Source organism: Sciurus carolinensis, chromosome 8, assembly GCF_902686445.1.
Source record: "Sciurus carolinensis chromosome 8, mSciCar1.2, whole genome shotgun sequence".
Classification (NCBI taxonomy): Eukaryota; Metazoa; Chordata; class Mammalia; order Rodentia; family Sciuridae; genus Sciurus; species Sciurus carolinensis.
Window position 1 is genome coordinate 11,246,841 of NC_062220.1, and position 14,111 is coordinate 11,260,951.

General features: G+C 40.6%; 1 protein-coding gene across 2 annotated transcripts in view; it reads left to right on the forward strand.

The window, feature by feature from the left end:
* Tpk1 (thiamin pyrophosphokinase 1) overlaps positions 1 to 14,111 on the forward strand; it is a 373,012-nt gene that overhangs the window by 8,811 nt on the left and 350,090 nt on the right. The window lies entirely within an intron of this gene.

Here is a 14,111-nt window from a genome sequence, read left to right on the forward strand (position 1 = left end):
GTGCCACAACAGACAGACCCGTCAGGAACCCTTGGTGACAGCATTCCTATGCACAGCATCAGTCCTGAACTGTTGACTTCTTTGTTTAATCTCTGCTCAGTGAATCATAGTAAAAATGGCATAGGATAGATTTGAGTCCCGTGTACTTGTATTTAGTCTTTTAAACTAAAGACTCAAAATGTTTCAATAATAGAAGCATATTTTTGGGTCACACTTCATAACCAATTGAGCACATTTGTTAGAAAGTCCTGGTTTTGTTGGTTCTCTAAATCTATGCTGTCCAATATAGCAGCCACTTGGTACCTGTGACTAAGCATCTGAAATATGGCTAGTGTGACTAAGGAATGGAATTTGTAGTTAATGTAGCTTATGCATAAAAACAAAAACTGCATTCTGGTATTGGAAAGTTTTCAAGCATTTGGAACAATGTGTGGGGTGCTGGGCAGACAGCAGAGTCCTGCAGATGGCTTACTGGCTCCTGTGTGCCTCTCTCCTCGTCTGGTGATAAAGGCTCTTTCCCTGTGTCTTCACATCTCGGTATTTTGTTGGTCTGTGTATCTGTTTCCTAATCTCCTGTTCTTAGAAAAATACCAGTAATACTGGATTAGGACCCCTTGAATGACCCCATTTTCCTTCATCTCTGTAAAGGCCCTGTTTTTCATTCTGGAGTGTTGGGACCTAAGACTTCAACATTTGCAGGGGGCCACAATTCAGCTGTACTTTTTTTTTTTTTTTCTTTTGGTAGTGTTGGGGATCACATGTGCTTGGAAGCACTCTGCCCCAGCCCTCAACTTTGAACTTTGAACTTTGAACTTTCAAGGGCTACCTTTCTAATACTTTCTCATGATGCTGGTCAGCAGCAGCCAGGGGTAGCTCCCAGTCAACCCCTCGATCATGAAGTTAAACCACAGATCCTCCAGAGTGCATTCTGTTGCTGAGTTGTGATGTTTACTAGGTTAGGTGTGTGAAATACAGTTCTCACTTATGATATTTTCAGTTTAAAAAGGGATTATCAGCACATAAACCTATTGCAAGCTGAGGAGCATTTGTATTCCCCTGATTACCTAATAGGGGAGTCTTTGATGTCACTCTAATAGAATATAGCTGATACATGAACCAAAAGTGAACTTTGGTCTTATTTAATTGTGTTTTATTACTTACAAAGTTTCATCTGTTTCATTCATCAGAGTTTCATTCAACACTTCTGAGTATCTACTGTTAAAGAAAAAATTATTCAGTGATACTTGTTAAAGCCCAGTAAGGATGATTCTTTTCAGAAACACTGGCACAGGTACAGGGACCACTGCAGACAGGTCTTGCAGGGGTGGGGGGTGGGGCAAGAGGTTGGACTCACCTTTGACTCACCTTTGTAACCAAGGAGCAGGGCGGGGGGTCAGTGGATGGAAAATTACTGAGAGATAACATCAGGGGTAACAGTGATACTGGCTAAACCAGCCTAACAGGATTTTAGCTGCAGATATCAACTGCAGGGGTTGGTGGAGCATGAGGAACCCAATCAGATGTAGAGAATTGGGGGTTCAGGACTAAGCAGGGCTCCTTTGCTGATAATGGATTTTACAAGAAAGTTCCCACATTGAGTAGGAGAAAGTTCAGAGCCTAACTGAAGTTTAACCAAACAGAATCTTTGTCACCATATAGGCCACACTTTGGTAAATGCTGTAGAAAAATGAAAAAAATTTAGCTTTTCATTGCTGTGACAAAATACCTGAGGAAATTAACCAAAAAGGAGGAATGATTTATTCTGACTCAGTTTCACAGGTTTTGGTCCATGATCTCTTGGCCTTGTTGCCTTTGGGCCTGTAGCAAGGGGGGGCAGGGTGCATGGTGAAAACTCACCTCATGACAATCAGGAGGCAAACAGAGCAAAAAGGACTGGGTTTCAGAATATCCTTAAAGGATATCCCCCAGTGACCTAACCTCCTTCTGCTAGACCCCACCTCTTAAAGTTTCCACCACCTCCCAGTAGTGCCACAGATTGGTGACCAATATTTTGGCATGTGGGTCTTTGAGGGACATTTAAGATTTGAGCAATAATACTGTGAAAGAATTTAGTATGTAGCAGGTTGTCCAATACAAGAGGAATTTATTTTAATGTGCAAATCAGAATTTCCCAGTAGGCTCATCAAAAGGGTTAAAAAAATTGTATGTTTCATTTAACCTAATATAGTGAAAGTGTTATTTTGATTTATAAATTTACATACACAGTCACTAATGTTAAAGTTTGCATTTTTGGATACTAAACCTCAAACTTCAGTGTGTAGTTTATATAGCTAGCATATCACAATTTAGATGCTAAATTTTCATTGGACATATTTGATTTGTATTTGTTTCATGATTTAATTAGTCATATTTAAAAATAATTATGTTAGCAAGGAGCAACTGATAGCCTCATAACTTTGGAATGAAGTTTATACATAAGGAAAAGAATATTCCTTGTCCAAGGACAGCCCTGGAGAGAGTTTTGAAGATAGAACTGGATCTAAAACTGGACTTTCTGATGATGTGTTTTCTCTAATATCAGTAGGACATTTTTGTTGTTTAAATTGAAGCAGCATGCCTGCTTTGAAATATTGAAAACTTGCAGGTTTTATTGTTGTTGATTTTTAAGACACCTTCATCTCTTTGTGGTATGGTAAAGAAACCTCTGGCTAATGCAGGTGCCTAAGGACTGTGGTGTTTGTGTCAAAGACTCTCTAAGATAATCTAAGAGACAGTGTTGGATTTTCGGGTTTCAAAGGTTAATCCTGTCTTACTTGTCTACCCAATGGGAGATCCATCCTTAGGCTGTCAACCCTCTTGACTGTTCCTGGAAACTTGCTGCTTGGTGATGTTTTCCTTGGTGTATAAACTCATCATTTTCGATACCCTTCCTTTTTATTTCTGAAATTCATTTATAATTTACTGAGACATGCTGTATGCTATAACTACCCTTCAGTTTGTGTGTGATATAGTTTAACTTTTCCCTGAATTTTATTTGATCTTTGTATTTGCCTTAGTTTTTGTTGTACTTTTTAATTAGTTTCATTGTATCTGATGACAACATTTTTGGTTCATTCCCATTGTTAATGACCAAATTGTTTCTCTTGCCTTAAGTAATATCTCATTAACTTTATAAGCCATCTTTTCCACATCATCTGCAAAATCAATTTCCTGTGCTGTAGTGGAATTCAGTGTCCCTGGCACCCCTCTCCCAATCTTTCCATATCAGCATTTTGATATACGTGTTTTTAGAAACCAAAGCTTCTAGAGTTTAAAAATAATCTCAAATCTTTAAAAAAAATCTTGTAAATTGATACTTCATAGCAATATCAGAAAGAATGGTATTCCTTTAGGTGAAAGGATGGAAAATATCAAGTGAACCTGTGGGAACACTTTTAATATTCACATTGTTAAAATACCATGACTTAATCTTTCTCTCTTACATATACACACAATGAAAATTAAGATTTTGATACATTAATGCCAGATGTCTTTTGAAGTTTTGTAGGAAAATTAGGTATATTTTGCATTAACTTCCCATCCAATAAATTTTGTCTTTGTTGTTGTTGTCGTTAAATCCTTCAGAAAGAGTTATTCTTTGTAGGTGGCAGACAGATAGATGTTCAAGCAAATGGATTTCATTGCGAGAAGTGCCTGTGTCTCTTATCAAACCATGGTCTTCGAAGGTGTTTATTTTTCATACTGGAATAGTTTCTTTTGTTTTTATGACTTCCAGCAAATTTCAGCTTTTGATTGGCTCTTAAGTCACGTGTAAGGTTTTGGATTGCAGGCCCAATTGCTGCTGGAAATTTTGCTTTTTTCAAAGTAGAAAACCTGCTCTTGCAGTTTCTTCCTAATCTGGGTACAGATCTGTGAGTTTGGGTCCCCGGGAAGGTGGGAGTCCTTGAGACCCTTCATGTCCTGGCAGGCCTTATTCGGTGCTCCTCTGAGGTGACTGACTGGCATTTCCGCTGGCATGTGTTCAAGCAGCTCAGTCTTTTTGAGAACAGACCATTGTTGGACAGACAGCTGATTATTAAAATGTGTATCTAAAATAAGGTGAGGTTTACCTTCATTTCCCTTATTATCCAACCAAGGTAGCTTAGAAGACCTTTACTTGCTTTCCGCTTATTTGCTCTTTAAATATTGAAAAACCTCCACCGTTTTTTCAGTTTTCTTCTTTCCAGGCTAAATATTGTAGTTGTTGGTTGAACAATCATTTGAGTGCCTCCCTGACACATACTGGGGACTGTCTGGCATTGGACAGCGTACTAACAGTTTTCCTTACGCTTCCTAGTTCCACTATCCCTGCAAAGGCATCGGTTATCCACACCTGGAAAACGGCAAGTCCTCAAGAATCCTTCCTGGGGGCTTAGTTTTCATTGTTTTAAATCACTGAATCTGTAGAATATTGAGAATCCTACGTGGGAAGGTCTAGAAAAATCACCAAAGGAATTAATAGGTGCTTTAGGATTCAAGTAAGTAAATGGTCATGTGTGAGACAAGTCAAGAAGGTTTAGAGGAGAAATAATTGGGTTACAGAGCCTTGACCCAGTCAGTGAGTTAATCCCCCTAATGGGACTGAGAGGTAGCAGGGCAGGTGGGGTGTGGCTGGAGGAGGTGGGTTGCTGGGGGCGTGCCTTTAGGGCATGTATCTTGTATCTGAGTGAAGTCTCTCTGCTTCCTGATCGTCCTGTGAGCCTCTTCCCTCTGCTACACTCTTCTGCCATGATGAGCAGCTCACCCTGAGCCCTGAGGAATGGACCCAGACTCCATTCTGTGGACTGAGACCTCTGAAACCGTGAGCCCCGCAATAAACTTTTCCTTCTCTAATTGTTCTTGTCAGGTCTTTTAGTAACAGTAACGAAAAATCTGCCTAAAACAGTAAGTAAGTAAATAAAACAAAAAACTGCAAATGGAGCTGTTCATACTCTTGTTTACCTTTATAGATTTCTTTGCATGTTGCTCTAAAACTTTGCTATTCAAATCAAAGTCTTTGTTGCTTGTAAGAAAAGCAGACTCTCAGGCCTCACTTCAGACTGATTGAATTAAAAAAATCTGCATTTTTAAGAAGACCCCCAGGTTAGTCTTAGAATTTGAGAAGCACTGTCCTAAGAGGCATTCTTTTAAAAATAATGAAAACAAACCAACCTCCCTCACATTTAATGATAATATTATCATCGTCTAGAACTTGGATGAAACTAGCAGTGCGCAGTGGTTTTCCTTTGAGCTTTATTGTTCTTGGAAATGGATAGTGTGACAGTGCATCAGGACAGTGGCCCAGGCTGGCTCACCTGAGTGTGATGTGCTAATACCTTTCTCTGCATAAGCAGCATGGCAGGCACACGTCCCCTTTGTTAGCACTTGGCGGCTTCTTAGAATATCTGCATGTGATTTGGATATTCTGTCAATAGAGTTGGTTGGGATATAATTGGAGGCCTTTCACATACATAATTTTGATTTGTTGTAATCGAGTTTTGGGAAAGTAAGTCTAAAGTTTTCTTGTGTCATCACTGGCCAAGAAATTCTATGTTATGAGATACATATGCTCTATAAAATTTGGGTATTGTAGTCAAGAGGAGTTCTTTTGGGAAAATGCTAACCAGAGATATCTCGTTCTGCAAATCATGGCCTGTGTGAGCGTCTCAGTGCACGAATATTCCTTCATGAGAGAGACCTCTGCATGAGCACATTCTGGATGGGGCTCAGTCAGAGTAGTCACACTGTCACATTCTTTCCTCTGGATGACATCATTCTATGAAATGAACCCATGGTGTTAATTTTGGGAAGAGACAATTGAAGTATTCTGAAAGTCGAAAGTCAGTAAAGCTCTCTGACCTCGCTTCTGGTGAATCAGGAGTTTCTAGTGTCTACTGTAAGTCAGTGAATAGATCAAAACCATCCGAAAGTGGACTCAGAATGACCTCTTCATGGAAAGTACTTGTTAATACTTGTGATTATTTAATTGCTATAGAGGAAACATACATATTTAGGCCGCATACTATTTTACTATTGAAACTGACACTTAGTGCCTATTGTGCAAGTAGCATCAGACTAAATCCTTGCAATCAAAATACATGGTTCAGGTTCTCACAGAGATTATAGATTCAGAGGGCAAATGGATAAGCAAATCAAAAACTGGAGTAGCCTGTGGTAAGACCTGGTAGGAGAAATCCTGAGTCTCACATAGGACGTGGGCGCTTATTGAAGGCTTCTGAGAAGAACTATTTAAGGTTAATAATCTAAAATTATTCCAAACAACTTTATATTCGTATATCTTAGTCCATATCTGATTGTATACTGAGTACGTATTTCTGTGGGTGGAGTCAGTGCCCCGAGGGTTTCTAGTACATGTTATTAGATGACCTCCCAGCAAGGCTGAACCAAATTGTCTAATAGCAGAGAATATCAGACTGTCCTTCTCAGATGCCCTTGGTGGTAGTGGAGGCTCTGCAGTTCTTTATGAAAATATTCGTGGATGATAGTTGCCCCTGCTTCCCAACTCTTACCTCACATGATTTTCACTTTACTCAGGTTAGTGCCAACCATAAAATACGGCAGGAACATTGTCAAAGGCTTGAAAATGAGCAATGGAGAGTCCTAGGCATCCTCCCAGGGCAACGTCAGGTCTGCCCTGTGGACCTTGAAGTGACTATATGGGTGTGTGTCTTCTATTAGACCACTGTGCAACTGAAAGGCAGTAGAAGTTAACTAATGCTAATGCAAATGATTCTTATCCATAATATTGCAAGCAAATTTTGTCTAGTGGGGACTCAGTTGATTTGTAATTATAATTTCTTTCATGGTGCTACTAGGACCACTAACAGAGCCTGAACGGTTCTTCTGTTAAACAACTAGGTCCACATAACCCAGTAGTACTAGCAGCAGTAGTAGTAGTAGTTTATAAGTGACTTGGTGCTCAGTTTGGGAACCCTTCTTATAATGGATTCACCGTTTTTGCATCCATTAACAAATAGATTTCAGTAATGCTGCTTGCCTGTGCACGTGCGCAGGCACACATACATACATTCAAATTTGTAAGATGAATACCCTCATTAATTAATGAGTAAAATCTCTGGCATGTGTTTATTTTTGTCTGAAAGTCATGATTTAAAACTTTTTGAAAATTTTGCTTTAGTATCAGTTAAATTGTTGCTGATTTTGTTGTTAATTTAAGAGATGAGTAAACAGGTCATTTAAAATTCCTTTGAACTCAGTTTTCATGTCTGTAAATAATCTATCACAAGCTGAGTGTTAAAAGTGAAAATACATCTCTAACAACAGCATAGGTCCTTTCATGTCAATATGCAAACCAGGGCAGGGACTCGCACACCTCATGACTCTGAAGCAATTATTAAATAGTGTTTATTGCATAAAAAATATGCAAGCAGAGAAGTGTCAGAGGTCACACGATCCTCATGTTCTCATCCCACAGAAAGGTTCGACTGAGAGGTGGGTGGAGGAATTTCCCCCCCTAATGCCCTAGAGAGTTGCTGGATCATTCAAGTGACTGTGTAACGCTAGGAACTTCCAGGTCCTCAGAGAGGGGAGCCTTTGTTCCTGAGCAGCTAATTTCAGCCTGTTCTTTCATTAGCTCTGATCTGCTGAGCTGAGTCCTGGAGAAGTTCCAGAAGTAGAGGAAGGGGAGAAGGGGAATGAACCTCCAGGCCCTCTGGACTTGTGTTTGGATTTCCTCACCTGCTTGGTAACCCAGTGAAATGCATACAGTAGTCAATAACATTGTTACAGTTAGGCAACGATTATATAGTTTTATGTGTTTTAATTTCTCCATGTGCTGAGTCTTCTAACCTGGAAATGACCCCTCCCCCCACTTCCCTGCTAACAGGTTGTAGTCAACTCTAAAAATTTTTCTTTATTCCTTAAAATTTAACATTTTTACATTATAACTGAAATTTGGAACTAAGCAGAATGCTTTTGGTGCTGGTGAGGTATCCAAGAAATGAAGAGTAACAGAAGGTGACGTAGGTAGAACTGGAAAGCGAGGAGCGTTGACAGAGGAACATCAGAGATAGTAGAACTGGGGACACTAAGAGGAAAATGGGAACTTCCAGGTGTCTAGTGCCCAAAGCTCCAAAGTAGTTTTCAAAACTAGTAGTTTGGGCATGAGAAGTCTGTTGGAAACTTTCCATAGTTTTTGTTTAAAACTATAAAATAGTTTTCTTCTTTAATTTCTGCTGTGTGGATCCAAATTACTATTATCATAGGAACAATTGTTTTCTGAAAGTTCTCTCTGACCTGTTATCATCTCACCTGAATTAGGGTTATGGGTTTCAGTGGATCTGTTAGAATGTGCCTGTGATCATTCCTGCTGATTAAAAAATCACAAGTGAAGGGGATCCGGAGCGTGTGTGTGCAGACCCGCTCACAGAAACGAGTGATCCTATTGAAGTGTGCGTTGGGCTGTGACACTGGATCCCTGTGGCGGGTTCTGCGTTTGGCGGTATTGTACACTTGAAGCCTATCACACATGTAACCTTTCTATTACTGTTAGGGATGAGTCATTGTTTCCAGTTGCCAGGTAAGAACCGTTCTGAGATAAAAATCTGACATTACCCTCTTGCCCTTCCACATTGTTTGAAGTGTAAATGGCTTATGTTTAGTCAGTCTTCTTGCTGTGAGATTGAGTCATTTTACGGTGGTGAAGAGTCAGAGCTGCTGTAGCAGCTGTGAACAGGCACGGGCGCCACTTGGCTGAGACGGGAGCGCTGGAGAGAGCCAGGGCTGCGTTCTCTGAGTGTTCTGCTCTCTTGTGCCTCACTGTTCAGTCATGTTTGAGCTGCAGAAACTGTTACTACTTTTTATGTATTTTTGTTTGCATATTAAAGATAGTTTATCAGTATTTACTGAGCATATGTAGTTTACGAGGAGCTAGTCCAAGAGTTTTTTTTTATGTATTACTTTATTTTCACAGTCATGCCTAAGAGGAATATGTTGCTACTTCTGTTTCAGAGATGAGAATACTGTGGTACAGAGAGGTTAACTTCTTGCCCAGTGTTGCACAGCTCGTAAGCGGCAGTCTCAAGCTTTAGGCCTGTTCAGTCTTACTGCAGAGCCTGATGAGTAACCGCTGTGCAATACTGATTTCCTATGTGTACCTGTCCTATGTGTACCTGTGGTATGGCAACATTGTTTTATTTCTCTTATTTGAAGAATGTTTTTTTCCTAACATCTGCACCTCTTCTCTCAGATCAGTTAAAAAAACCTGGTCTCATCCTGCCCAGTGAGACCACCATGATCCTTAGTTGGGAAATGTTAACAGTACTGGGGAGGGTATTGGATGTAAATAGTAGAAACACTGATTTCACCGAAGGCCAAGTAGTTAATTTATTTTCTTCAGCAGCACGTCTGGAGGCCTGGGTTGATGACGTGTGGCTGGGGACTGCTCCTGAGGGAAGGGGCTCTGTTCCGGAGGAGCTCCATCACTCCATCGCCTGGTGTTGACTGTTGGCCTCAGACTCTGGTCTCACAGAGGTCAGATGGTTGTTGCAGCTCTAGGCATGAGGGATGCGTTCTAAGCAGCAGAAAAGCAGGGGGGAATTTAAAAAAGGACACACCAGCCTGGTTTATCCCTTTCTAGAGAAAAAAGCTTCTCCATAAGATCTGTGTACTTGACTTTTTCCTATCACACTGACCAGAACTAGGCCACTTGGCCCTGCCTAGGCTCCAGCCGCGTGCAATCACGTTGTCTGAACTGGTTCAGACCAGTAAACGTTCATTCCCTAGGACCAGGATAGGGTCCACTGTCACCCAGATAAATTGAAGCCATAGCAACAGGAAGTTGGATGGGCGGGTATTGTGGGGACTGTGGACAAATTGTCCACAGGGTGACTTTTCAGGACTCTGGATCAGTACCCAGGCTTGGGCCACTTTGATTGAACTTGTGGTCGGGTCTGAAGGATCCAGTCCTGGCCAGGGTGTCCAGAGTATTCCTGCCATCCCTGAGCTTGGATGACATGGCTCAGTGCCTGCTTTTCCTTGACCTCCCTCCTCCCCCATAATCCCGGGAGTCCGGTTTCTCTGGATCTGGGTTTTACCTTTTTTTTTTTTACTTTCTGCTTATTCTGAGGCCTCATGAATATGACTCCTGCTCCTGAATCCCAGCTAGTGATAATTCCCTGACACTTGCTGATAGATTCTCTGGTGGCGTCTCTAGACTGTGATCCACCTCACCTGTATGGAGCCTCTAGCTGCCGTGGTTTTGTACACTCTGCTCCTGTTGTTGGCCAGGCACTATCGTTGGCACTGAGGACACTTAGGGAGTCTGCTAGTGTGCTAAAACATAGGAAAATCACAGGATGCCACAAAGCTCTGATAATAGTCAACATATAGATGCTGGATCAGTATCAGCTCAGCTCCAGTGAGCAACAGGACTGAGAAGTTCATGATATTTTGTCCCTCTCAGGGCAGAGACCCTGTATTACTTCTTCGGTCAATATTTTATAGGATATATTTATACTGAAGTTGTCATTTATCTGAAATTCAAATTTCAGTGGGCATCTGGGCATTTACATTAAAAATTATTGACCATTTTTCATAGGCAGTAATATGTCAGAAATTCCTAGAGTCCAGGTGCAGTGGCTTAGGACATAGCTTTTTTGGTCCTCCTACTTATAGGTCCATCTCTAGTTGTTTCTTTTGATATTTGCAAGTTCGTTCTTTAAGAGAAAGAATTTCTTGAGTCTAAAGAGGAGGAGAAGCAAGAAAGTTTGGCACAACAGTCAATTGTGGATCACGAGGAAGTGTCACTTACTGGGTGGTGTGTCACTTACTGAGTGGTGCTTTAGCTGATCTGTGTTCTTGTCTGCCCTCGGAGGCAGTGACATGAGTTCTCATCCTCCTGCCCATATCCTGTGCTTTGTGTTCTCTATTTGGAGAATGAGGTTGACCCCTGAAATTGACTTGTGAGCTCTGTCCTCATGTTGGTATGAAACCCTAGCTAATGACGTGCAGCCTTTGGCCGGACTTCCTCCACACCCTGTTTGCTCTTCTGGCTTTCAGCTTTTTCTTGCTGACCTCTGCCCACCACTAAACATGTTCTTGAGGGTTTTCCTCTTGTGAGACCAGCTGTGGTTTTAGAAAGTAGTGTTATATATATGCTGTTTTCTCCAGCATTTTGATGAGTATGTGGCAAGAGGATTCTGTATAAGGATAGTCTGCTATGTTTCCAAAACTTTCTTAAGAAGCAGAGTTTCTAACACACATTAACCCAAAGGATAGCTCAGTTTTCCGTATTCTTCAGTCACCCGTCGACTTAGTGACGAAAGACAATAATGATTTTCTTTTTCCTCTCAATTCTGCAATCTGGACTGTTCTTCTGCCCGGTTGCCACGTGTTGGGGTTGGAATGTCCAAGATATCTCCTTCCTTTCTAGGCAAGGTACCTCATCTGGAATGCCTGCTCAGGCCTGGCTGGGCAAACTTTCCGCAGGGCCTCTCCAGTGTGATGCCTGGACTTCTTTACTAAGGACTCCATGCAGGGAGTGGGAACACCTTGTCAGCTTCCTGCTGGCTGAAGTCACGGTGGCCAGAGCAATGACAGGACCACGCTTGGAGCTAGATGTACAGGGACGTGGCTGTCAAGGATAAGGTTTATTAGGGACCACCAGTGTCATAGAGTGGTTCAGCATTTTATCTAAACATCGTATATAATTTCATGCATTCAATTTTGTGCAGAGGGTACATTCTATTCAATCGTGTTTTGTCCCTATTGAATTTTATTATGATTGAATATCTTCTTTCTTTTAAAATTGCATCCAAATTTTAAATTTCTTTTAGGGAATGTTAGACTTCAGAACAGTTGCATAAGTTCTACGGAGTTCGCGTATACCTGATATCTAGCTTCCACTAGTGGTGACATGTTGCCTGATCACAACTGGAAAGATAACAGTACAATACTATTTACTAAACTACAAACAGTTTGTTTCTCATGTAATACCTGTTTTCTGTTCTAGGATCTAATCCAGAATTGCACTCTGTATTTTCCTGTTTATGGCTCTTTAATCTTTCTAAGTCTTCCATGACCTGGATACTTTTGAGGAGTGGTGTTCAGTTATTTTGTAGACTGTCCCTTAGTTTCGGTTTGTCTGATGTTTTCTCTTGGTTAGGGTTAGGTAATTGCTTTTGGGCAGGAATTCTACAGAAATAATGTCCCCCTCCATCTGATCCGGTTGATGGACTGGTGCAGTTGGCTACGTTCATGCTGGATTAAGGTGGTGATATCTCCCAAGTGTTTCCACTATAAAGTAACTGTTTTCTTCCATTGCAATTCATAAATACCTTCAGGTAGCAACTTTGAAACTATGTGCATATGCGGTTTCTTCTCAAACTGTGACACATTATTTTTGAATCCATTGGTGGGTGGATTTTTGTCTGCAGCAGTTATCACTGTGGTGTTCTAATGGCATATTTTCTGTTTTCCTCTTTCCTTTTACATTTATTAACTGGAATTCTTTCATAAGAAAGAGCTGTCCATTCTCCATTCATGTGTGCCTGACTAATCAATGTGTGTCAGTATGGATATGTTATAAATTGTAACCCAACATGATTTTGTTGCTCAAGTTGTTTAGCTTTGAGCACTGGGAGCTCAGGTTTGCTCCTGGGCCCTATTCACATACTTCTGTTCTTTATGTGCATTCTTAATCTCTGAAATCAAGGGCTTCTCTAGGCTCATTATGTTTCTTGTTCCAACCTTGGAATGAGCCACTTGGAGAAACCTTGGTCCCTTTTGTTGGAGAATAGTATTCTGAAGTCCAGATCCGGAGGCCTGCGCTCACTGCTGCTGTGGTTTTGATTGTTTCAGAGCCCTCTCATGGCCAGAGTCAGGAAGCACACAGATCTGAGTGTCTGTGTGAATATCCATGACTTTGTGCTGACATCTTGGATCGCAATCCAGGACCACAGAGTTCATTTTTGCCTTCTTAGTTTCAATATCTGTACTTTGTCTGACAATGAGAAACCTCATTTTTATTGTCTACAATATGTATACTTATTTATTCAACCCTAGCATAAAGTGGCTTCATAGTTCTCAGTCTGTATTCCTGTAAAAAACAGGGTTCCTAACTAGAGCACGAATTTTGCATGCAGTTCTTTTTGTCTATTGCCATGTAGTACCTAGTCAAAACGATGGTTTTCCAACGTTACTTTTTGCTCAGCTTGGAAGGAAACCCAGGGCTTTATACATGCTAGGCAAGCACTCGAGCACTGAGTCACGCTCTCAGCCTCCAAAGTTACATTTAACGTACTATTATTTGACAAATCAAGTAGTTGCTAGAATTCTATCAAACATAGGAGCAAATGAAAGAAAATAGGAAAATAGCAAAAATAGGAAGTAGATGAAGGCAATATGGCAATTTTTAGGAAATTGCATGTGTGTTTTTCTTAATTCCTAGACCTTTGACTTCTGTTTTGGTTACACAGAAATATTTTAGAATATGTTGAAGTCCCAATTTATCAGTGAAGTGAGATAGTACAATAATATAGTATTTAATTTTTTTATGTGTTACTGAACTTTGTTTCACTGTGACCAGAATACCTGACAAAAACAATTTAAAAGAGGATAAGTTTATTTTGGCTCATGATATCAGAAGTTTGGTCTGTGGTGGCTGACTTCCTTTTCTGGGCCCAAGGTGAGGTGGAACATCATAGAGAAAGGGCATGGCTGCAGGGAAGGTGTCCCCTTTCCAGGTGCACCCCCAGTGACCTACCTCCTCCAGCTGTGCCCCCAGATAGTCCATTCAAACTAGGATGGACTGGTTAGGTTATAGCTCTCATAATCCAATCATTGTACCTCTGAATATTTGTGCAGGAGCTTTTGGGTACATTTCATATCCAAACTGTAACAGTTTATATTACTCATGTATTATTAAGCATCATTAAAATAGGTAAGAATTAGAAGTTTTCCTTTAGATATACAAGTTAAGTATTATGTGTAAGAATGATATATTATGTATTTTCAGCCTGAACCTTTCAGTAATTGTTTTTTTAAAATAAATAACTTGCCTTTTCTTACTTTAGAGGTAGTTTTGTAGAATAGTGTTCTTGCAGAATGTCAACAATGTAATGAAGTAAGTTTCTCTCTTGGGGTGATCAAAT